This window comes from Schistocerca nitens, chromosome 1, assembly GCF_023898315.1.
Source record: "Schistocerca nitens isolate TAMUIC-IGC-003100 chromosome 1, iqSchNite1.1, whole genome shotgun sequence".
Taxonomy (NCBI): Eukaryota; Metazoa; Arthropoda; class Insecta; order Orthoptera; family Acrididae; genus Schistocerca; species Schistocerca nitens.
In genome coordinates, this window is record NC_064614.1 from 637,590,588 (window position 1) to 637,615,968 (window position 25,381).

The window sequence follows — 25,381 nt, forward strand, 5'->3', positions numbered from 1 at the left end:
AACTTCCATGTGGATATCCTCAATGAGATCAGTTCTATTTGCTGCCATTATATGCAAAACAGTTCCATCCAGAATGTCCCTACAAACTATCAGTTCGAGGCAGTTTTCAGAGGAGACATTTGATAATGTTTCACAGAAAGTCTTGTCATGCTGAGAGCTTACAAAATTGCTATTTTCCCAATCAAATGTTGGATGATTTAAGTCTCCTCCACTGATTCCAGTATGGCTGGGGAATTTACATACTAGCATTCGGTAGTTTTCTCTAAAGGTTTCAGTTATAGTGAGAAGTGAGTCTGATGGTCAATGAAGGATCCAGCTATACTTTTCTGCCCAAGTGTTGTGCTGAGTCCTGTCAAAACAGTCTCACATGCAGCTGCAATTTCTAATTTGGTAGAGTTGAGATTCTCCATTTCCCATTAGCCAATACTTTCAATACACACTTAAATGTCTCCCAAAATCTCACTGGTATCAATTCTGGACTTGAATAAGTTTTCTGTAACTATTACTGTGTGTGCTCCACTGTTTTTATGAACACTTCAGACTGTGGCACTGTGTTGAAATTGCTTTAGCAGTTAACCACAATGATTTTAATACTCTCGTTTATAGAAGGTATCTCCTTGGATCTTACTTTTGGGTGTCCTATAGCTGTTATTAAATGGACTGTAACAGCTAGTTTGAGATATTCAATCAGAAATACCCTTCCCCCCTATCCATACATGCTGAATGTACCTGGTGTTTCTTCCCATCCCTTGCTGCTATTTCCCTGAGAGATAATGTTATTTGCTGCACAGTTAAATGTTCAATGTTTAATAGACCCCTAACATAATGCATTTGTCTCTCCTTGACACAGGGAACAGCATGTGTGTCATATAATATAAAAAATGCTTTGTGTACATCCAACACAGCGACGGGCACCAGTACCTGGATAGCAGCTCCTTATGTGTAGTGTACATCAATTTAGGGGTACCCAATGGTTTTCAACCCTATGGCACAAACCTACTAAGTTGCAGCCTGGTTTGTCACAGCACCTTTGAAGTCTCTGGTTCAAACTTCCCACTCAACTCAAAACCAGGAGCCACAATCAGTTCTAGGGACTGTGCTGCAATCTTTGATGAAGCTTGTTAGCAATGCTGGCTTTCTCAACCTTCTCTGCTTTTCATTGGAATAATCCAAGCAGACTGAATATTCCTAGTGTTTCTTCCCATCCTTGCTGCTACCTCCCTTAGAGATATTGTTATTTGCTGCACAATAAGATGTCTGATGTTTAATAGGCCCCTAACATAATGCATTTGTCTCCCCTTGACACAGGACACAGCATGTTTTCCAGTAGGTAAAGTGAGGCTCACTGGCACAGTTTCAGTTTCAGTTGAAAGCAGGACCTTGTATTTGTTGGTTTTGGGGATGTGAATAGAACCCTGAGCTCTTCCTCATCCCTGTCCTCTCTACACTGGGCACCTATACCTATCATTGATGCTCCACTCACAGTCAAGTGAATGAGTAATGATAAATCCTGTACTTTTCTCTTGAGAGGACATCATCTGCAAGGAAGAATAAGTCTTGAGGTGCCTTTGTTATCTCTGGTCCAGTATGACTTTTGGTAGCCCTCCCAACACACCAATTTGCAGCATCTTACAATCACATGACGGTAGTTAGGATGGTTTCCAGCTGCTCACAACATCAACTAACTTATCCCATACATGAGAACAGCATACATAATGGAACTGCACTGAGGTTGGTTGGTTGATTTGGGGGAGGGAACCAAACAGTGAGGTCATCCGTTCCATTGAATTAGGGAAGAATGGGAAAGGAAGTCGGCCGTCCCCTTTCAAAGGTGAGCTGCACTGCGGATGGTAAATTATTTTGCACAACAATAATCAAATAATATTAAAGTAAGCTTGCTGATTTTCTTTTAATGTATTGGTCTGATATGCTACAAGTATTACCCATTGTTTTTATGAACTGCATCCACCTCCATAGCTCAGTAGTCAGCATGTGGAACAACCGAATTCAGTTCTCAGTGGTGCCAAAAGGGCAGACTGGAATAAGGTGCCCTCAGCCTCATGAGGCAAGCCAACAATGGCTGGGAGCCCATGCACTTCCATATAGCATCCAAATGACTGGAGATGACATGGTGGTTGTCTGTTCTCAATTTGTGCAATTGGTCCAGAATGTGGAGCTTTACTTTTACATTCCTTTTTATGAACTGAAGTGATTAACACTCAAAAAGAAATAACTATAATGAGAACAGAAAAACTTGTATTAAACTACTGATTCCCTGAAACAATTTTGGTGTTATGGTGTCCATCAAATTTGAAAACAGCGTTAATTTAGGACAAATGCAGGCAATGTACCATCCTGTTAGAAGATAAAACACAATACATTAGTTATTACATATCCTACAGAAACTGTGCATCATAAATGCCTATTTAATATGAAATATGTTCACCCCAATACTCATAACTTCTGAAAATGCTTGATTTTTTTCCCATGTAGGTAAGCACTGCAATTTGGATCAAATAACTTTTTTATCGTGAGTACTACTGTGAAAATTGTATAAGGCACAAATATGTCTACCACTTGGGGTGACTAACAATCAATTGTAAAACATTATTGTTCATCAGCATACATAAGGGACCCTGTGTATTTAGATCCCTCCATATTCTTTGTAATACCAGTGTATTGTCACCTGTCCTAGTATTAAGACAGACAAAACTTCCCCCCTTTCTTAAAACAAATTATAGAGTTTTGATAAATATTTCTGATGATCATTATCAGACTATGGGGATATCATCTAGTTAAATATTTTGCATAGTTTATCTGTTCTTAAGTTATTAAAAACCTCTATGCAGTCTGCATTTCTACCTTATTTGCTCTACCATGAAGACTTTCTTTTTTTAGGAGTTGTTTTACAGCATCATTGAATGCCTCCATAAACCAGTTGCCCATGCTCTTGATCTGTATTAGTGTGTTCTGTCAATTGTCTTTCCTACATGCCATCTGCATTTCCTGCATTTTGTCCTTTCTTTGTCTAAATGTTTTCTGATCTCCTACAGGTCCCCATGACTAAACTTTCTGTGGTATTCTATTACCCTCAATACATCTCTCATGTTGTTGTTGTTGTTGTTGTGGTCTTCAGTCCTGAGACTGGTTTGATGCAGCTTTCCATGCTACTCTATCCTGTGCAAGCTTCTTCATCTCCCAGTACCTACTGCAGCCTACATCCTTCTGAATCTGCTTAGTGTATTCATCTCTTGGTCTCCCTCTACGATTTTTACCCTCCACACTGCCCTCCAGTACCACATTGGTGATCCCTTGATGCCTCAGAACATGTCCTACCAACCGATCCCTTCTTCTAGTCAAGTTGTGCCACAAACTCCTCTTCTCCCCAGTTCTATTCAATACCTCCTCGTTAGTTATGTGATCTACCCATCTAATCTTCAGCATTCTTCTGTAGCACCACATTTCGAAAGCTTATATTCTCTTCTTGTCTCTCATAGTCATACCATTATTACTGTTACCATTTCTAACAATTGTACTAATGTTAAGTCTATTTCCAACATTTATTTTTTATATCTATTCTTTACCCTCACCATTATTGTGGTTTTGCCAACACCTTCTTCAATACATCATTTCCATCACATGGAGTCTTTCCATCATTTTCATTGTCAGTGTCCACACTATTACCCCATGTGACACAGTGCTTTCTGCAACATTCTTGAATGGTGGATTCTTTGTAACATTGGAGATACTGTCAATCAATAATACCATAATATATGTAGCTACTTAGTTATGACCTTTGCTTTTTATATTTTGTTCTGAACACCCTAAAAACCCCTTCCACCCACTGTTAGTGTAAAGCCTAAGCAGTTACATGAGGCTGTATTTTTCATACTTTCTTTCTCAGTTTTAAGTCATGCTGATTGGCTCCTATGGCCATACATTGCTTTTTTCCTAAATTTATCAGTGTATATTATTTCTTGTATTTTTTCACCATCTTTTCAACTTGTAACTTTCATTTTCATCATCTTTGGCTACAGTCACTTGGTTGTGTGCAAACACTTGATTATATATACTCTCATTTCCTACTCAGAGACCTATACTGTGATATTTTCTCCTCCAGCCTTACAGTACATATTTACAGGAGCAAAACAGAGACACAACAAACTTGTCTCAACCTCTTGTTAACTGTAAACTCTTATAACAAACATTTACTTATTTTTAGTCTACTTTTATCTTTATGAAGCTGTTTCACTGTGCTGATGCAAATAGCAGAAAACTTTTGTCTTCCATTGCTTCTGACAAGTTTTTGACTGCCATATTGTCATACACATTTTGCAAATCAATAAATGTCAGATACACATACACATAGTAATATTGTAACTAAATATCTGTTTGGAAAACTATCCTGTAAATGATTCACAAGCTATCCACGTGTCCTAGCATACTTCCATGGGAAACACTACTCATTCAATATTGTGCAGCCCCTGGTGCACATCTGTTGTCTATCAAGATGCGGCGAAGAGTGAACTTTTCTCTCATGGTTCTTAACAGGCAGCCACCCATACTGTACTCATCTGCTTGACTTCAGATTGAGCCAGTAGTGGTAGCCAAATTCCCTACAACAAACTGGGTCTCTTCCACTTGTTGCAAAACAACAGTATTTTATTACTCTTAACTGAGACTTATATCTTCCTTTTACAAGAATCTTTATCCTTCCTTTTCTAAATTTATTAAACCAGAATGGCAACTGTGCTTCTCACTTGTAGTTTTAGGACTCACAATTTTGCACCTTGATCTGGTCCTACAGTTACAATGTCCATTTGAAAATCGCCATTCTGCCCATTTCGTAGTAGCTTTTTTCAAGAACTGGACTGGATTGTACAGTGTTGCCCTGGTCAACTGTAAATTGTTCCAGTCAGACTGGTACCATGTATGCCCCAAACAACCCATGATCTTGTTATCTTACATGACCACAACATTGTCAGGTATTCTCATTGTATCAATTCCAGTAAGGCATTGTGTATTATGAGTTTCCTCTCTCTCTCTCTCTCTGTATGTAGCATCTGCAAGTGATCTTCACAATTTTATAGCCATCTTTACCTCTTCTTTAAACTTGTAGCTTTAGAAATGGACAATAAATCAAATAGCTGGGTTTCCTTACTTACTGTTCCTCAATTATTTTCTACTTAAAACTAATAAGAACCTATAAGTGAGCCACTTACTACATCCTATCCTTAAAATCAGCACATCCAAAACATTAATTTCCACTGAAAAATTCTAATACAGACTAGTCACTCTAAATGTTCCTTGGAATGGGTATGCAAGTTTAATTAGCACTCGGATACACAGTGGTTTGAAGTTTAAACTATCATTTGGATCTCAAGAAAAGATTCCGTGAAGCATTTATGCAACTACAGTGTTGCTGTAAATGTTTTTGTAATTGGTATCCACAGTCAGGAAAGATTTTCCATATATGAAGGTGTTGTTTGTGACAATAAGGTGATTGTAAAAAGTATATATACAAGTGTCATACTAATCTTTATGTTTACCTCCAGCTCAGCATGTGGGAGGAGATATCTTTATTTACTATGTAGACAGTTCTAGTCTCATATTACATCAACAAAAAAATCTTGTTTTGCACTTTGGAATGAAGGTAACAGGGAAGTTGGTAAGATTTTGGAGAAAAATTTAACAAATAAAGGTGGATGGGGAAATCACACCTTTCAGTGAGTCAACCTTAATGGTTCACATTAAAGGTCAGCAACTGCCTGCCACCACTTACACATAGAATGTACTGTCGTCATCGAAACATGCACTTTTTTCTGCATGTTTTCTTATATCCCTCCCCACTTGGCAGGACTAACTAATACATGTTATTCCAATGTGTGATGCATACTGGAGTGAAGTTCAACCCTCAGGTGACGACAGGCAATTCAGCTGGTGGCAGTGAGCAGGTGCTGGCATTTGCACATTACAGCTGAGCAAGTTCACAAGTTCTTGGCCTTTGCCACCATTGGGACAGTGAGGTAGGAGACCATTACCCTAGCTTTGTTGTCAAACCTGGCTGATGTGCTACAGGATGTGTGTTTCTCCCTCAGAGTCTATCAGCATGGATGTGTCAGGTGACACATGACTCACATTCTTCCAGGGCCTTCTGGAACAGCTTAACTCTGCTCAAGGCTCGCTGTGATACACTTGTTTGACATTTTCCTGGGCTCTGATGCAGCAGTACCTCAGATATTGAGTGTAGTTGCTAGGTGTCAGTTCCTTTAAGCTTCTAGTACATTTTTTCCTCTTTTTTAGTGGATTTAATCTCTCCACCATCCTCTCATTCAATGTTCTGAAAGCTGCCAAAGAAGTATTGTTGCACTAAAGACTGTAGTTAGGTTTGCTGACATTGGCCTGCTATTCAGACAGTCAGCACTGTGCCATTTGAGGTTTACACAAGCCCTGTGCCTACTGTCACATTCACTCTCTCCATGCCACAGGTAACCGCATTCCACATTGCTAGCCCATAGACAAGCATCATAGTCTAGTGACTTGTTAACATCGTGTCAAGCTGGACATCTTTGCCTCCTCTCTGTCAAAACCCTCTTGTGCATTTTTGCATCCAAAGTACTGGAATAGAATGGAAATTTAATGGATGTAACATGACCAGCACAAGTGTTGGAAATACTAAAATAATTCCTACAAAATAATTAGACTACCAGTACCCCTCTCTTTCTTCTTCTTCTTCTCTACTCTGCTCACAGCAGTCTACCCTGGTACTGTATGAGTTTATCTTCAGATATTCTTCAGAAACTGTAGTCTTTCAAAAAACAAGAAAAAATTTATCAAACAAGAAATTAATGAATGAGATTTTCACTCTGCAATGGAGTCTGTGCTGATATGAAACTTTCTGGAAGATTAAAACTGTGTGCCGGACTGAGACTCGAACTCGAGTCCCGAGTTCGAGTCTCGGTCCAGCACACAGTTTTAATCTGCCAGGAAGTTTCAAGAAATTAATGTTTCTGCTTGCTGGCTGTCAGCTGCCTGACTGGCCTATCAGTGATTCTTCCTGCTGTCTGACATGCTTACCTTTTCTTGAAACCAATTGAGCATAATTTAGCAGCCCTTTCCTCATGAACATGTCCAATGTCCCTCTTTTTAAGTGTGAATTGATTTTTTTAGGGAGACCACATTTTACATGCCAATGATCTTGTTTGTTTGTGGCTACTCCTGCTTTACGTTATCATCACGAGCTATTCTTTTTGTAGTGTCCTGTGGTCAGCAGGAAAGAACTAACTATCAAGTTTGAACACACTTTATTTACCTAAAATGCTTTTTACTCAGAAGGGCCTTGGAAATAATTGAAAAATATTGTAACTCTCCTTCCATTTTATTGGAATGCTCATTCACTTTTCTCATAACAATATTACTCACCCAGTATATGATATGCTTAGCATTCCTGTCATGTGTCTTTTTCATTCTTCCCAAATTTTTCATCTTCTAGTGTTGCGACTTATCTGTATTCAGCAGCATCTTCTGTGGAAAATGTCATCAAACTTCTAACAAAGAATCAATGCTTATCGTAGGGATTGCCAGTTGACCCTCAACTTAAACAAAAGTAATGTTTTGTGCATAAATAGGCAGAAATACTCATTACTTTATGTTTACATGATTGCAGAACAGTCACTGAAATCAATCAGATCCACAATATATGTAAGACTATGCATATGGAACAATTTAAAGTGGAACAACCATATAAGAACTAACTGCAGGTAAGGCAGATGCCAGACTGAGATAGTCCACCTAAAAGGAAGTAGCTTACAGAATCTTCAGTCATCCAACTTGAATATTGCTCATCAGTCTGGTGTCTGTGCCATATAGGATTGATAAAGGAAACAGAGAAGATACAAAGGAGAGCAGTATATTTCAACACTGGCTCACTTACAAGTTCAAAAGTGGTCAATGCTGTAAGGGAGCTGCACAGCATCATGGTGTGGTTTCCTGTCAGAAATTCGTGAGTATACTGTAAGGCAATGACATTGCAAGATGTGCTTCAAGCATACATAGCTAGCTATGGTGCAAGATTGACATGAAGAATCTTTATTTGACATAACAGGAGCACATTTCAGATGTCTTTTTCTTAAAAAAGGCGTTTCGGGATGGGCAGGCAATTCCTTCCACCTGGTACCCCTCAAGATGTGGGAGATTTTCAAGTGGACAGCATAACCACGAACTGGTCCAGGATGTGCACATTCTAAAAATACAAGTAAAAAGCACAGGAAGCAATCAGGTTTAATAAATTTAGAGAAACAAAACATATTCAGTGAGTTAAAAGTAATAAAATATAAGAATAAAAACAGCCAACCAGTTGCGAAAGATAAAGTAATCTTTACCTAGGTTTCAATAGTTATAAAACTATCTTCTTCAGAAGATGGCCTGGAGATAATGAACATCATTAGTATCTTAAAGGTATGAAACGTGAGTCAAGAATAAAATGTAACATATATTAGGAGAGTCTTGTATTATAACATGTGAGAAGAACTGCTGATACTTACAGTGTTAAATTGACATGGAGTGTTATGTCTTAGTCGTTTTTACAACCATCTACGTAACTCAGTTAATACATATAAAACATAGCCCTGAGTACAGGGTTAGTCAGACACACAAATAGGAACATATTGGCTAAAGAGCGTACGGCCGACTGAGTAAAATCGGCCGGCGTAGTAGCACTGCAGCCAGGGCAGGTGTCGCTCAAGTCGCGAACTATGTGCCGAATGGCGTACTGAAATAACATGTAAAATATCAAATTAAATGCATCATTAGAAAGAGTACCAAAAATAATGGAATCAATTACCATTCCCGTTAAGACATTGTGGGAGTTATAGGAGCAATATCGTAGAGACGATCATCAAAAAGACATGTGGCGCTTCCGCCGTGAATAACATGCAGTGGCTTGTACGGCCAGAATATAAAAGTTGTATCATCATAATAGTGAAGCGCATAAGTAGTATATAAGTCAGAAAAATTGTAAGAATATCAGTGATGGCTCTTAAATTATAATTACGAAAACTGGGTGACAGTCCAGTTAATACACATTTAAGAAAAGAGAAAGTTTACATGAGGGCCAATGTAGTGGCAACCATACATCGTGAGATAGACACATTATATAACTGGTAGTGAGCTAGAGGAGTAGAAAGTGCATTATAGCTTCCTGAGGAAACAACCACCGAGGTTACTAGCGATAATGTTATATATTAAACTGTACGGGTTTAAAGCCTTCAAAAAATTGTCTACAGGCGAGGTTCAATTGATCGTTCAGTATATTGCCGTCTTTGAGCTCAAGATGTTTAAAAATAAATAACTCTTCCCACAGATCTAGTCTACGTCCTTTGGCTTGTCTGTGTAGAATAACCGTGTCTTCTAATTGTTTAGGCGTATGGCCGGCGATCAAGAGGTGCTCAGCAAAAGTAGAGTTGTGAATATTCGTTCCTTTTTTACCTAATAAATGTTCTTTATATCGTGTTTTCACGGCTCTGCCTGTTTGACCAATGTAGTATGAGGGGCAGTTGTTACAGGTTAGTTTGTAAATACCTGAATTAGAAAACCAATCCCTGGCGATCTCTATTGACTGTACAAGATTTCTTTTTAAACTGTTACCTGTAGAGAAAGAGACGTTACAGTTATATTTTTTATTTAGAAGACGTTTGATCCTATAAGATATGTTACCTAAGAAAGGGATGGAAATAAATTTTTTAGTTTCTAAGACATCTGTGGGGAGGTTATTTCTCAAGGTCGAACAATTTTTGGAAATTTTCTTATTGAGCAGGTAATCGATCATATTCGGGTTGTACCCATTATTGACCGCAATAGTTTTAATGACATTCAATTCCTTTTTTTGGTCCTCAGGCGATAAAGGAGTGGTTACCATTCGATGAATGGCGGAATGAAAAAATGCCAGTTTATGAGCTTTTGGATGAGTTGAGTCAGCAGGAATGATATTATCTGAAAATGTTTCTTTACGGAAGATATTGAAATGGAAGGTGTTATCTTGTATAAAAATTGTTAAATCTAGAAAATTTAGTTCGCGTTTATCATTTTGAACTTCTTTAGTGAAGGAAATTTTTTCATGAAAACCGTTGAAAGTGTTAAAGAGATGCTCTAGCTCAAGATCAGTGCCATCAAAAGCAATGAAAATGTCGTCAACATAACGCGCATAATAGCGGATTTTTTGGCGTAATTCTGAATTAGAATTGAAGAACGTTGTTTCAAGGGCGTTGATGAAAATTTCTGCTAGAATACCGGCAAGGGGGCTACCCATTGCTAGACCATCCGGTTGTATATACATTTTCCCATTAAATGTGAAATAATTGTATTTTAAAACGACCCTAAGCAAACTAATGAGTTCCGCAGTCTGTGTTTCACTTAATTTTTTATGCTTTAGAAGATTCTCTTTTATAAGGTCTATGGTTTCATCCACCGGGACATTTGTGTAAAGACTGACGATGTCAAAGGACACCAGTCTAGTGTCAGATGTACAATGTACCGGCTGAATATTGTTAATTAATTCCTTACTGTTTTTTATAGAAAAATTATTTTCAAATATGAAAGCATCTTTAATTTTATAATGAAGGCGTCTTGCAAGTGTATGATGTGGACTGCCTATACCATTCACTATGGGGCGGATAGGGTGGTTTCGTTTATGCAGTTTAAACTGGCTTCTAAGTACAGGTGGTTTCATACACTTGCAAGACGCCTTCATTATAAAATTAAAGATGATTTCATATTTGAAAATAATTTTTCTATAAAAAACAGTAAGGAATTAATTAACAATATTCAGCCGGTACATTGTACATCTGACACTAGACTGGTGTCCTTTGACATCGTCAGTCTTTACACAAATGTCCCGGTGGATGAAACCATAGACCTTATAAAAGAGAATCTTCTAAAGCATAAAAAATTAAGTGAAACACAGACTGCGGAACTCATTAGTTTGCTTAGGGTCGTTTTAAAATACAATTATTTCACATTTAATGGGAAAATGTATATACAACCGGATGGTCTAGCAATGGGTAGCCCCCTTGCCGGTATTCTAGCAGAAATTTTCATCAACGCCCTTGAAACAACGTTCTTCAATTCTAATTCAGAATTACGCCAAAAAATCCGCTATTATGCGCGTTATGTTGACGACATTTTCATTGCTTTTGATGGCACTGATCTTGAGCTAGAGCATCTCTTTAACACTTTCAACGGTTTTCATGAAAAAATTTCCTTCACTAAAGAAGTTCAAAATGATAAACGCGAACTAAATTTTCTAGATTTAACAATTTTTATACAAGATAACACCTTCCATTTCAATATCTTCCGTAAAGAAACATTTTCAGATAATATCATTCCTGCTGACTCAACTCATCCAAAAGCTCATAAACTGGCATTTTTTCATTCCGCCATTCATCGAATGGTAACCACTCCTTTATCGCCTGAGGACCAAAAAAAGGAATTGAATGTCATTAAAACTATTGCGGTCAATAATGGGTACAACCCGAATATGATCGATTACCTGCTCAATAAGAAAATTTCCAAAAATTGTTCGACCTTGAGAAATAACCTCCCCACAGATGTCTTAGAAACTAAAAAATTTATTTCCATCCCTTTCTTAGGTAACATATCTTATAGGATCAAACGTCCTCTAAATAAAAAATATAACTGTAACGTCTCTTTCTCTACAGGTAACAGTTTAAAAAGAAATCTTGTACAGTCAATAGAGATCGCCAGGGATTGGTTTTCTAATTCAGGTATTTACAAACTAACCTGTAACAACTGCCCCTCATACTACATTGGTCAAACAGGCAGAGCCGTGAAAACACGATATAAAGAACATTTATTAGGTAAAAAAGGAACGAATATTCACAACTCTACTTTTGCTGAGCACCTCTTGATCGCCGGCCATACGCCTAAACAATTAGAAGACACGGTTATTCTACACAGACAAGCCAAAGGACGTAGACTAGATCTGTGGGAAGAGTTATTTATTTTTAAACATCTTGAGCTCAAAGACGGCAATATACTGAACGATCAATTGAACCTCGCCTGTAGACAATTTTTTGAAGGCTTTAAACCCGTACTGTTTAATATATAACATTATCGCTAGTAACCTCGGTGGTTGTTTCCTCAGGAAGCTATAATGCACTTTCTACTCCTCTAGCTCACTACCAGTTATATAATGTGTCTATCTCACGATGTATGGTTGCCACTACATTGGCCCTCATGTAAACTTTCTCTTTTCTTAAATGTGTATTAACTGGACTGTCACCCAGTTTTCGTAATTATAATTTAAGAGCCATCACTGATATTCTTACAATTTTTCTGACTTATATACTACTTATGCGCTTCACTATTATGATGATACAACTTTTATATTCTGGCCGTACAGGCCACTGCATGTTATTCACGGTGGAAGCGCCACATGTCTTTTTGATGATCGTCTCTACGATATTGCTCCTATAACTCCCACAATGTCTTAACGGGAATGGTAATTGATTCCATTATTTTTGGTACTCTTTCTAATGATGCATTTAATTTGATATTTTACATGTTATTTCAGTACGCCATTCGGCACATAGTTCGCGACTTGAGCGACACCTGCCCTGGCTGCAGTGCTACTACGCCGGCCGATTTTACTCAGTCGGCCGTACGCTCTTTAGCCAATATGTTCCTATTTGTGTGTCTGACTAACCCTGTACTCAGGGCTATGTTTTATATGTATTAACTGAGTTACGTAGATGGTTGTAAAAACGACTAAGACATAATACTCCATGTCAATTTAACACTGTAAGTATCAGCAGTTCTTCTCACATGTTATAATACAAGACTCTCCTAATATATGTTACATTTTATTCTTGACTCACATTTCATACCTTTAAGATACTAATGATGTTCATTGTCTCCAGGCCATCTTCTGAAGAAGATAGTTTTATAACTATTGAAACCTAGGTAAAGATTACTTTATCTTTCGCAACTGGTTGGCTGTTTTTTATTCTTATGACGAGGAACTGTTGCTGTAGCGCAGCTATGTTTAAAATACTGTAATAAAATATTATTGTTTTGCAACAATGGGAAGAGACTTGTCTTGTGGTAGGAGGTTTTAGAACTGCTTATGTTTGAAATCAAGCTCTTGGATTGCAATAAGGCAGCTAAGAATCATGGGAGATTACTTAACCCTTGGCTGCATCTTGATAGATGACAAATTACTTTTTTGTTCACTGGTAACAAATGTTTACTGTGCCTCATGGTACAATCATTATCATAACTTGTTAGAAGATGTGCAGCTTCACTGAACTTTGATATTGTCAGCTCAATTTCCTTTCATTCTTTTGTATGTGATAAGGCCTAGTGGTGACACTTTATTCAATAGTCAGTCTGTTTAATCTGATTCCGGTCTGAGCTGCCAGAGTTGGCAGTCATGTGCGCATGAAGTGTGCTTGCTTGTGTGAATGAATGGTGGGTGTTTCTCTTTTTCTGAAGAAGGCTGTGGCTGAAAGCTTTGTATAAGTGTCTTTTAATTGTGCCTGTCTGCAACTTAATGTTTCATATTTAGAGTAAGCAGCAATCTATCTTTTCCTACATTGTTGATCTGTTTATATTATACCCCAGAGTCAGCAATTGCCTTGTAACATGGCCATAATTAATTCTGGCTAGCTGTGGTGCAGTGTGTGAGGGAAATAAAGGAGCTGAGCTCACACTGTGCAGGAGAGTACCATTCCCAACCACCTAAGAAAACCATGCAACCTTACACTTGGTAATACCAGCCAAGAAATCCATGTAATCACACACATGGAAATTCCTACTACATAAGTATCCTCTAGTGGAACATTAGTGAGTATGGAACAAGTACATCATGTTTGGGCAGTGCTAAGTCATTTAAAAAAAAAAAAAAAAAGCCACACTACTTCATTTCGATAAATGAGAGCTTTTTAATTGAGAGTGACATGACCGATGTTTAGTGGGTTTTAAATATTTCCTAAATGTTGCCACACAATCAAGTATTAAAGTGTATGTTTGATAAATAGTGGTTCTTGAATTTTACAGATTTTTGTTTTATAAAAACATAGGGCTCATATGATCAGTGTTATGAAGACGTGTGTGATGAATAACTATAGGAATTACATTTTGTGTGTTTTGGATGGTATTTAGACAAGACATAGGCAAAAAATGGGTGTAACAATACTGCGAAAAAAATTTCATTATATGTAGTCAGCCATTAAATAGTTAACAAATATGGATAGTTAAACAGAAAAGACAGAAGTACAACTGTTAAGAGCAGAAAGGCCTAATCAAACAGGGTACTTTAGTAGCAATGATCTGCCTCTGGTTGATTTAAGCAGATTAGATTCCTTCTATAAGTTTTGTATAACTTGAGTAAAGTCATTTTCATCTTCTAGTGTTGCGACTTATCTGTATTCAGCAGCATCTTCTGTGGAAAATGTCATCAAACTTCTAACGTTGTCAAAAGTAATGGTCCTGTAATGCTCCTTAGGAGTATGCTCAGAGCTACTTTTATCTAAAGGTTTATCTCAATTGAGAATAACATGCTGTGTTTCGTTTCTAGAATCTCTCCAATCAAATCATTCACTAGGCAACAGTGCTAAACTTTATCAAATGCCTTTTGGAAGCCAAGGAATGTAGCATCTACCTGGGTACCAGCATCTACTTCTTACTGGGTCCTGTGGACTAATGAAGTGAACTGGGTTTCACATGCTTGTTGCTATCAGAATCCATGTTGATTCCTATAGAGGAGAGTTTCAGTCTGCAGAAATGTCATAACACAAGAGCATAAAAGTATCTTCCAAAATTCTTCAACAGACTGATATGAGAGCTACATGACTATAGTTCTGTGTGCCTCTTCAACAACCCTTCTTGAAAATGGCAATGACCTCTGCTTCCTTCCACTCATTTGGAATGCTTTGTTCCTACTGTGTCCCATGGTACACAGCCGCTAAAAGAGAAGCAAGTTCTTTCACATACTCTATGTAGAATTGTATTGTTATCCCATTAGGTCCAGTGGGCTTTCCTCTCCCACACTTACCTCTCTTATTATTTGTTATTTTAGAAATTCATGTGGTGAATTACTGGGGAACAATAGTGCAGTCTTCCCCAGTGAAATAGTTTTGGAAAAATATGTTTAGCATTATATCTTTCTATCAATCATCCTCCCTTTCAGTACCATTATGGTCACAGAGTGTGTGGACAGATGATTTCAATCAATATCGTGGTATAACTTAAGACCAAAACTTCTTAGGATTTACAATATGGAACAATTCTCTTCCTTTCACTTGGGTATAAATTTTCATACCCATATAATATGGAGTTTGAGAATAAAGTTTTAAACGGTGGGCATGCAGCATAAAATTATTTTGATTTCTGGTGTTGTAATAATGCTGGAAATGATTTGCTTCAAATAAATAAGAGTTACTGTGTACAAAGATAATCAGCTGATATCTGAATAGTGAGGGATTTTCTGTCAAGTTGGTAGAGAGAATAGAAAGAATCTTAACTTCAAATTCATTGAATGCTTTACTTGTGGCTCTGCTTATGTTAATTGGCTTAACTCAGTTTTTGTTTGTCTGTGAAGCTTAGCCTGGATGTTAATTTGCAGTGAAGCTCTCTTTGCTTTCGTAGCAGCTTTCTAACATAGATGTCAAATCCCAGCAGGTCTTTCACATCCCTCACAACTTCACTCATCACTTACCTGCCTAATGCAATACTCCTGAATAGAACAAAATAGAAGTTTATCATCTTGTAACATAAAATTTCAAGTCATTGACTTAATGTACAGGAGACTCGTCAAAACACAAAAACTGGTTTACAATTTTCCTTATAATAGCAGCAATACAATATACTGTACTGGATAATTAATTAATTAAGCAAGTAATATTTTTTCTTTGAAACCAACAAACTTTTAAAAATTAACAGTCCTAAGTACTTGCTATCTCCTGGTCAAGTTTTCAAGTTATCATTCATGAATTCTTCTAATGAATGGTAACATTTCTGCTCTACTTTCTCATATAAGGTTTTTTTTCAGTGTTTCTAAATTTATGCTGATCAATATGGTTTCAGTTACCCCAAAATACAATTTCATACCTACATACCATAAGTGTTGCATTCCTAGGAATTTCACACAGCTAGCTTCCTGCAAATCCTGGTTTCTGTGTCTGACCTGAATATCATTTAATGTTGCTTGTTTGTTTTAAACTGCATTAACTGAGGCTTTTACATGTTTAATTTTAACCTGTTTAAAACAAACCAGGTATCTAATTTTTCTAATGTATTTAATACAGTTTGGGGAATTTGGTCAGTACTATTACTTTCAATGATCACAGATGTGCTGTCTGCAAATAAAACTGAGTGACACTCAATATTAAGCAGTAGATCATTTACACGAAACAGAAACAGAATGGGACCTAAGACAGAACCTTGGGGTACTCCAAGCAAAATGGTTTTCCATTTTGAAGTATAAGTTCCTCTATCTGATAATATTACCACTCCTTGTCTTTGGCTGGCTAGATAGGACTTAAACCATTGTAATACTGTGCCCCTAATTCCATAATTTCCCGGTTTACAAAGTAGCAAGGACTGGTTCACACTATCAAAGACCTTTGATAGGTCACAAAAAAATTCCCATGGAATGCAGTGAGTTGTCTAGAAAGGAGCTAATTTTATTTTCAAAATGGTTTATAGGAGATAGTATGTTTTTTTCTTTTTGAAATCCATAATTATTTTTTGATATTATCTTAAAGTTTTCTATGAAATTGTGAATTTGTATAGTGATGACCATTTCAAATATTTTTGATAGTGATGGAGGATGAGAGATTAGGCAATAGTTTCCCTATGTTCTTTTGTGCCTTTTGGGTGAACAGTGGCTTAAGTACTGTGCACTTCAGTATGGAAAATAATCTTCTTGAAGGGACTCGTTAACTATTGTAGGTAGTGGCTGTGCAATTATTTTAGAGACTGTTTTTAAGACTTTTGTTGGTATCCCATCCCATCCTGCTGATGTTTTACTTTTTAGTGATAGTATCACATTTTCTATCTCTTTTACAATAATTTTGGTAAATCTACTGAAAAATTCACCTTCGAACTGCTCACTGTTGAAGAAATTTACCTTATCTGGGTAATCTCCTACATTGATGTTTGATTTGTTTACATTTATAAAGAATTCATTAAATAATTCAGAAATTTGAGGAGGAATTACAATAGTGTTATCATCTACCTTGATTTCAGCAATATCATGGCCTCTAGCTGTGGTACCTGTTTTAGCTTTCATCACTGACTGTAATGCATCTAATTTGTTTTCACTATCCGAAATAAATCTATTATTTGACAGTTCTATTGCTGCCTTCACAACCTTTCTTTTTTTTGAGTGAGGTTCTATTGTATTTGGTAACTCCATAAACAGAGCATAATGACCAGAAAGTCCTAACCTCTTGAGTCCCGAAGATAAAATAAGTGAGACAAATTGTTTTCAGTGTTATTTTTATTGGTCTTATGCATAATTAAATTCAGGATTACATTATTTGTATTTTTATTTTTTGTACAGTCTAAAATATTTGAGGTATACATATGTGGACTTCAGGTCTTAACCGGTAAATAAATAATGCATTGAAAAACATGTTAAACTTTTATTTGATGATTTTTACAAAACAAATTATTTTAGTCTCACATAAATAAACATTACACTTATTGCACAAGGTTCTTGTGCAGGATTCACAACCTTCAAAGCGACATTTGGAAGCATTTCTTGCCTCTACGCATAGGGGAAGATGATCAATCCAGTCATATTGAGTTGGCTTCCTTGGCTGGCTTCCTTGGCATGGAAACAACTTTTCTTCTTTTGGGTTTATTGTCTTCATCTTCTCCTGAACTTTCAGTGATTTCCTGTTCATCGAAGGTTATATCTTTGGAGAGTTGTGAGGAGCTTCTGACATGAGGACACTTTATCAGTACATTAGCCAAATTCAGTCTGAAGTTTATTAGGGACAATTTGTTACTCTCTGGTACTTCCTCTTTTGCAAAGGTTCTTTTGTACAATATCCAGCAATTAATAATATCTAAATCAGTAAAATGGTTAAATAGTCTGATTGTCCATTTTCTTGTTCTGTTATTTGACCTGTAGTAGGCCATGAATCTGTCATATAGGTCAATACCACCCATGGTACAATTGTACCTCTTCACAATAACTGGTTTTGATACATCGATACTTCTTTTATGAGCCTTGGACCATCGCTCACAAGTAACATGCAGCTCACTCCCAGCACGAGATGATACCAAATTAACAGACTTGTTATCTTTCCATTTAAATGCACACACCTTTCTGTCTTCCCTCACATAATCATCCCATTTGTCTCTATTTAGATCACAATCAGTTTTAATTTAGAAGCAACATCAGAAATTTTGGTTTTCATTGCAGTTTCTGTTTGATGTATGTTGTTTCCTAACAGAAGGTCAATTTACTTAATGCCTGTAAAAAATCTGACACTCTATGTTACATGCTGCCTATTGTTTGGAACAGTCACAGTCAAAAGCTTAATTATACTTGCACCTAAACCTATTTTTTTAATTTAGTGTCAGACACTGTTCCTTTGCCAGTATGTATTATGAAGTCAAGAACTAAACCATCTGAAGATGCCAAAATAAAGTTCTTCAATCCAAGGGAATTAGGCTTTGATGGCACATAAGTTCTCATTGCACATCTGCCACAAAATGGAATTATCTGCTCATCAATTGAGAGATGTTTACATCGTGGCAAGGCAAGACACTTATTCCTGAAAAAATTAATCACAGGCCTCACTTTCCAACGTTTCTCAATCCTATCACAATCGTGTAAATTATTTATGGTACAAAATGTAAATTATGTCATAACTTGAAATACCTGTTTCGAGTCACAGTGTCACTGATGAGAGACAAATCAAGTAGCCCACTCCACGACATCTTGGCTTGTGGTAGCTTGACTGTACCCATTAGAATTTTAATCCCAACAAAGGAATGAATTTCAGGCATAGGGTCTTCTATTTCGATTTCTGCGTGTTCAGTAGTGACAGCAGATTCAGGGACAGCCTCCTCGTCTGAAACTTTTTGACTCTCTTTGTCTGACAGTGAACTGAAGTCACTCTCCTCTTGCATCTGAAGTGTTTCTTCATCGTTAATTGTTGATGTTTAAGTAATTGAGATCCAAAAAATTGTATAACATTTTGCCACAAAAATTGGATAATTATGAGGATTTCCTCACACAGTACCATAACAACTAAAACTTCCAAATGAATAAGGTAAACATAAAAACAACTTTCAATGTCCACTGTATTCACAATAAGAGATAATTTTGAAAAAAGAAAAACAACATATATCAATCAGATTTGTGACTGTTTTGACACATGTAAAGCAAAAAATAAAGTAAATTTAGCGTGCACAATATGGTATTATTTTGAATTAACTACTGAGCGCACGCCGTGTGTAGCTATTTCGCCGACCCGTATCTTCAAAACATCACAATGGGCACTGCAAGCAGATTGTGATGCAATATCTGACACTACGAAACTTCCACAAACTTGTACTAGAGGTCTTTAGTCGATAGAAACTGTTCATAAGCTTTATGAGATAAAACCACGAAGTCCACATACATTGACCCATGGACTGAGGAGGTTAAGTCCAAACAAAACTGATTTGCCTCATTATAAGTATAATTGGTTAAAATATTATCTATCCATGTTGCAGACATTTCGTTTACTCGATTAAAATCAGTGAAATTAGCATTAAAACCTGACATTTGGATCATATCAATGAATTCTGTGCAGTTGTTGACTTTACTGGCTAGATCTATGTTGAAATCAGCAGTTATTATGACTCTTTTCTTGGCTTCTTTTTGAAGTTTTTGCAATAGGCACTGGAATTTCGACAAAAAATTGTTTCATCATTTCTGTGTCTGGGAGCCCATACACAGATAAAATTACAATATTTTGCCCTAACTCTACACAGCAGCTTTCAAATATACATTCTTCATTAAGGGAATTGAAATCAAATCTTGCTCTACTTTCCATTGATCTTTCCATAAGTATCCACGAACCTCCTAATATTAAATCACTGGTACAAAAGCTGCTGGCGACATAAAAATTATCAAGGTTATTTAAGATTTTGATACTATCCTTTGCAAGCCAGTGTTCATTCAAGTCTAGGCCTACTAGTCTATTTGGTATTTCTGACAAAGTGATTTGCAAGTTGTTTTGTTTCTCTGCCATTTGTAGGGCTATAGTTTGAACTTAACTTATTTTTTTTCAAGTGCATTACAAATGTATTGTTACTTTTTTGAATAGTCCTAATGGCATCTGTTTTGAAACACTGTTTTTGTATTTTCGTTTCAACTTCGGTATCAATTTTTACACCACCATCACAGCATACTACACTCATGCTCATAAATTACGGATAATTGCAGAATGTGGTGCTACACTATGTGGCACTATACAAAACTGGTGCTAATAGCATAGGCACATAGGGAACACACATGACACAGATATGTAAGTCCACAGTATTGGTGATAAGTTGAGAAAACTGTCCTGAAACACATGTGCTACAAAATGCTGTTGTTTCCTGCACACGTACCCCAACATCAATATGGGATACGATCACCATGCACATGTACACAGGCCGCACAGTGGGTTGGCATCCTCTGTATTAGGTGGTTGAGCAGCTGCTGGGGTATAGCCTCCCATTCTTGCACCAGTGCCTGTCGGAGCTCCTGAAGTGTCGTAGGAGTTTGAAGACATGTAGCGATATGTTGACTGAGAGCATCCCAGACATGCTTGATGGGTTTTAGGTCTGGAGAACAGGCAGGCCACTCCATTCATCTGATATCTTCTGTTTCAAGGTACTCCTCCATGATGGCCGTGCGTTATCATCCACGAGGAGGAAGGTGGGTCCCACTGCACCCCTGAAAAGGTGGACATAGTAGTGCAAAATGATGTCCCGATATACCAGACCTGTTACAGTTCCTCTGTCAAAGTTGTGCAGTGGTGTAGGGGCACCAATCATAATCCCACCCCATACCATCAAACCACGACCTCCATACAGGTCCCTTTCAAGGACATTTAAGGGGTTGGTATCTGGTTCCTTTTTCACGCCAGATGAGAATCCAGTGAGAGTCACTGTTCAGACTATACCTGGACTCATCTGTGAACATAACCTGGGAGCACTGTTCCAATGACCATGGGTTGTGTTGGGTTGTTTGGGAGAAGAGACCAAACTGCGAGGTCATTGGTCTCATGGGGTTAGGGAAGGACGGGGAAGGAAGTCGGCCGTGCCCTTTCAAAGGAACCATCCCGGCATTTGCCTGGAGCGATTAAGGGAAATCATGGAAAACCTAAATCGGGATGGCCGGACGCGGGATTGAACCGTCGTCCTCCTGAATGCGACAATGACCATGTACTGTGTTCTTGACACCAGGCTTTACGGGCTCTCCTGTGACCAGGGGTCAGTGGAATGCACCTTGCAGGTCTCTGGGTGAATAAACCATGACTGTTCAGTCGTCTGTAGACTGTTTTCTGGCGAAAACTGTTCCAGTGGCTGCGGTAAGGTCCCGAGCAAGGGTACCTGCAGTACTCCGTGGCTGTCTGTGGGCACTGATGGTGAGAAATCGGTCTTCTTGTGGAGTTGTACACTGTGCACGTCCTGTACTGTAGTGCCTGGACATGTTTCCTGTCTGCTGGAATCGTTACCATAATCTGGAGATCACATTTTCTGGCACACAGAGGGTCTGTGCTACGACTTGCTGTGTTTGACCAACCTCCAGTCGCCCTAGTATTCTGCCCCTCATAACGTCATTAATACATGTTCTTTGCGCCATTTTCAACACACAGTCATGTCTGAAAACGTCTACACACTTACTCGCTGCACCGTACTCTGACATGCACCAACACACCTCTGCGTATGTGGACTGCTGCCAGAAACACCGTGCGATGAGCGCAGGTCAAGTGCACCACATGGTCATACCCCGAGGTGATTTAAACCTGCAAACCACCCACCAGAGCATTGTTTCACCATGTATCAGCATTATCCTTAATTTATGAGCATGAGTGTAGTTTCCCTTACCAAGTATCATCTTATGAATATCTCTGTACATGATGCTGAATGTTGCTGATCCTAACCTGTTTAGATGCAGCACATTGTGCCCTAAACATTTATCATTGATAAATTTATTTGAGTTCATGGAAACTGTACCAAGTCTGTTGCACTGCTCTCTGATGTGAATCTTTGTCTTGTCTATGAATTTATCACTTACCGATCTTCGGTGCAGGACACTACTTATAACAAACTATGAGATTTCATGCTCCATTTATGACCTCTTCTTCACTGCTGTTTCGCAGCAAGTTCGTCCCCTCAAGGATGAAAACATATTTATAGTTTTCATTGAGATTTACCAGTGGGAATGCATTTTGTTTCATTGACTGCATGTTCTTGAAGTTGTTATTTAACTGACGTATACAAATCCGTGGGAGGACATCAGTTTTAGTACTCGGTGCTGCAACATTTTTAATTAGTGAATTGCCAGCTATTAAGAGTAATTTTTTGTGCTTTGTTTGACACATTCTTGATGGTTTCTTGTTTTGTTTTTGCACGTTACTGCAGACAACTTATTTTTATTTCTGGGTTCAACATTTGTGTATTTCTTTGTACATGATTTTCGTCATTGTTATCACCTTTTCTGGTTTGCATATAACTTTTAACACTTTGAGTTTGACTTTTTTTTTGCCTTTTTCCTTCACTGATTCTCTGTTTCCATTAATCTGTAAATGTTTTTCATTTAGTAGTTTCGCGTTGTTTGCTTTAAGATTGCTTGCAGTATTAATGACATGCCTCTTGTTTTCTGTGAATTAACAGTTATATTGTATTATATGCCTGACGTCTATTGCTGTAATGGCTAATGACAATAAAATTACTATTATTATTATTATTATTATTATTATTTCTTTTTTGAACATTGGCCATTAATGCTCAACATTTTCAGTGTTGGAGATGGGATTTTTGTTAGTTATTTACCAGAATATTTGGAAGAAAATGAAGAAATGAGAGCAATTTTTCTGTATATTTGTCACTCATATTCTGTAACAAAGATCGAGGTTATATATTGACTTGACTTAGATGTGTATGTGTCATACAAACTGTATAAAAGCTTGCTTGCCAATAAATGATTTTCTTTTTTGTTTCAGTCCATGATCACTGGTGGATAATGTACATACTGTACTTATTACTAGATTCAGTGTACAGAACTGCTGTGAAATTGGAAGCTGTGTGAGAGACGATCTCATACTATGAACAATTCTTAATTAATAATGTGTGAAAGTAAATGCATCAGTGGATATTAACATTCTCTAGTGCATGTTTATTTGATGATTAATTTATGTGTGTAACTGCCAGAAAAGTGATGTATGAAAAATTAACTTTTAATGAGAAGCAGACTGAACTATAATGTCAGTGATGAGTGTTGTGTGTTAAGTGATATTACAGAAATTGAGAATATGCAGAGGAGTTCAAGCAGTCGCAAAAGTCAAGAAGCCAGTGAAATATCTTACAGACTAGAAATTTGAAGGTTTCTGTGATAATGAAACTCTCATTACCACACTTCTTAACTGATAATAAGCAACTGTGAGCTCCTGTGTTCATTTCTTACTTTAAAATCAACAATGATGAAACTATCTGGAGGATGTGGCTCTGGATGACTACCTCAAAAACTGAAAAAAATTAAATGGTTTGAATGAAGAATGTTTTTATTTGTGCCATTTTTGATACAAGGGAGAGTAAATGTGAAAACAGAAATAACAAACTCATATTGTAAATAATTTTTCTTGTCATTAATGTTGTCTATAAACCTCTTGGCAGTAGTATCTCTCTCTCTCTCTTCTCTCTCTCTCTCTCTCTCTCTCACTCTCTCTCTCTCTCTCTCACTCTGATCTGTGAAATAAACCAGCTATAAGTGACTGCCAAGAAAATTGCTTCTGCCATCTGATTTAACTTAAGCAATATCTTATGTAAATAATACTTTGGTTCATATCTCACAATACATATATATTTGTAAATAAATTCTCAATACTGCCACAATTTGTATAGAATTGATATTTTATTTTATGTAAAATTGCTATAATGTTCACTTTGTAACCATCTGTTTTTGAGGCATATGGTCAGTATACACTCTGATATATTATATTTTTGCTTCACATTGCACAAAATTGAGAATTGCAGTATGCATGCGACTAGTGATGTAACATGAGTAGGTACTGTACTACTTGTGAAGTTCCTTCTCACTGCATCAGTGATTGATAATTACTGTTCTCTCTCTCTCCTTGATGATTGTGGATTGTCTCATAATTATTATATTTCAATTATTATTTGTGTCAAGTTTATTAAGCGAAATGAATTGAGACACAACTATTAGTTTATTACATGCTTTGTTGAAAGGTAACCATATCTGAAGATACCACATCAACTTCTACTTTACTGGTGTGTGCTCAAAAGCAAGCCATCATGAAAATAATTATTGAGTCCATAGATGCTTAACTGTGCATAGCAGTAGATCACAGAAGTGGTATTTGTTACTATTTCAATTGAGATGGAGTAATGGTGACCTCAGATACCTACAACCCTTAAATTTTTGTCCTCAGATTTCTCATCCAAATGAAATCTCCAAGGTAAGGAAGCCAAAACAAAGTCACAACTAAAAACATGCAAATCATCCAAGAAAGACAACAAAATGCAATCAGCCCTTTTCACAAGCTTCAGTTAAATTTAGAATGTGGATAAATGTGTCTAGTGCTGTTAGGTTGGTAATCTGGCACCTAATTTCATCTTTGATATAACCATCTATGAGGCTTTGGACTATCTTTGTGTTGTTGCTCCTTTGCCATCCTCAAGTAATAAAGTCAAGTTGTCATCAATCTGAAGTTTGTTTTGAACAGCACAGTTCTATTCATGGCCCCAATTATATGGGGACCCAGAGTTCAATGGGGCCTCTGAAACTCTACAATTACATATATTCACTGATCAGCCAGAACATTATGACCACCTATCAAATAACTGGTATGTCCACCTTTGGCATGGATATCTAATAACTGGTATGTCCGCCTTTGGCACGGATAACAGCAAATATGCTTAATGACTTGGAACCATTGAGGCCTTGTTAGGTCACTGAAGTGAGTTGGCACTACATTTGGTCACACAAGTCACCTAATTCCCATAAATTCCAGAGAAGGTAGTGAAGAGCTCTGACACCACGTTCAATCACATCCCAGATGTGTTCTATCGGGCTCATATCTGCTGAGTTGGGGAGCCAGCACATCAATTAGGACTTGGCACTTTA

The 25,381-nt window shown here is 37.3% G+C and overlaps 1 protein-coding gene across 1 annotated transcript in view; it reads left to right on the plus strand.

The window, feature by feature from the left end:
- Positions 1-24,126, plus strand: part of LOC126192064 (collagen alpha chain CG42342-like) — a 660,839-nt gene extending 636,713 nt beyond the window's left edge. The window contains exon 26 of the mRNA XM_049932580.1: positions 23,238-24,126. The gene's annotated coding sequence lies outside the window, so the exon portion shown is untranslated. The remainder of the gene's footprint in view (positions 1-23,237) is intronic.
- Positions 24,127-25,381: the final 1,255 nt, after the last annotated feature.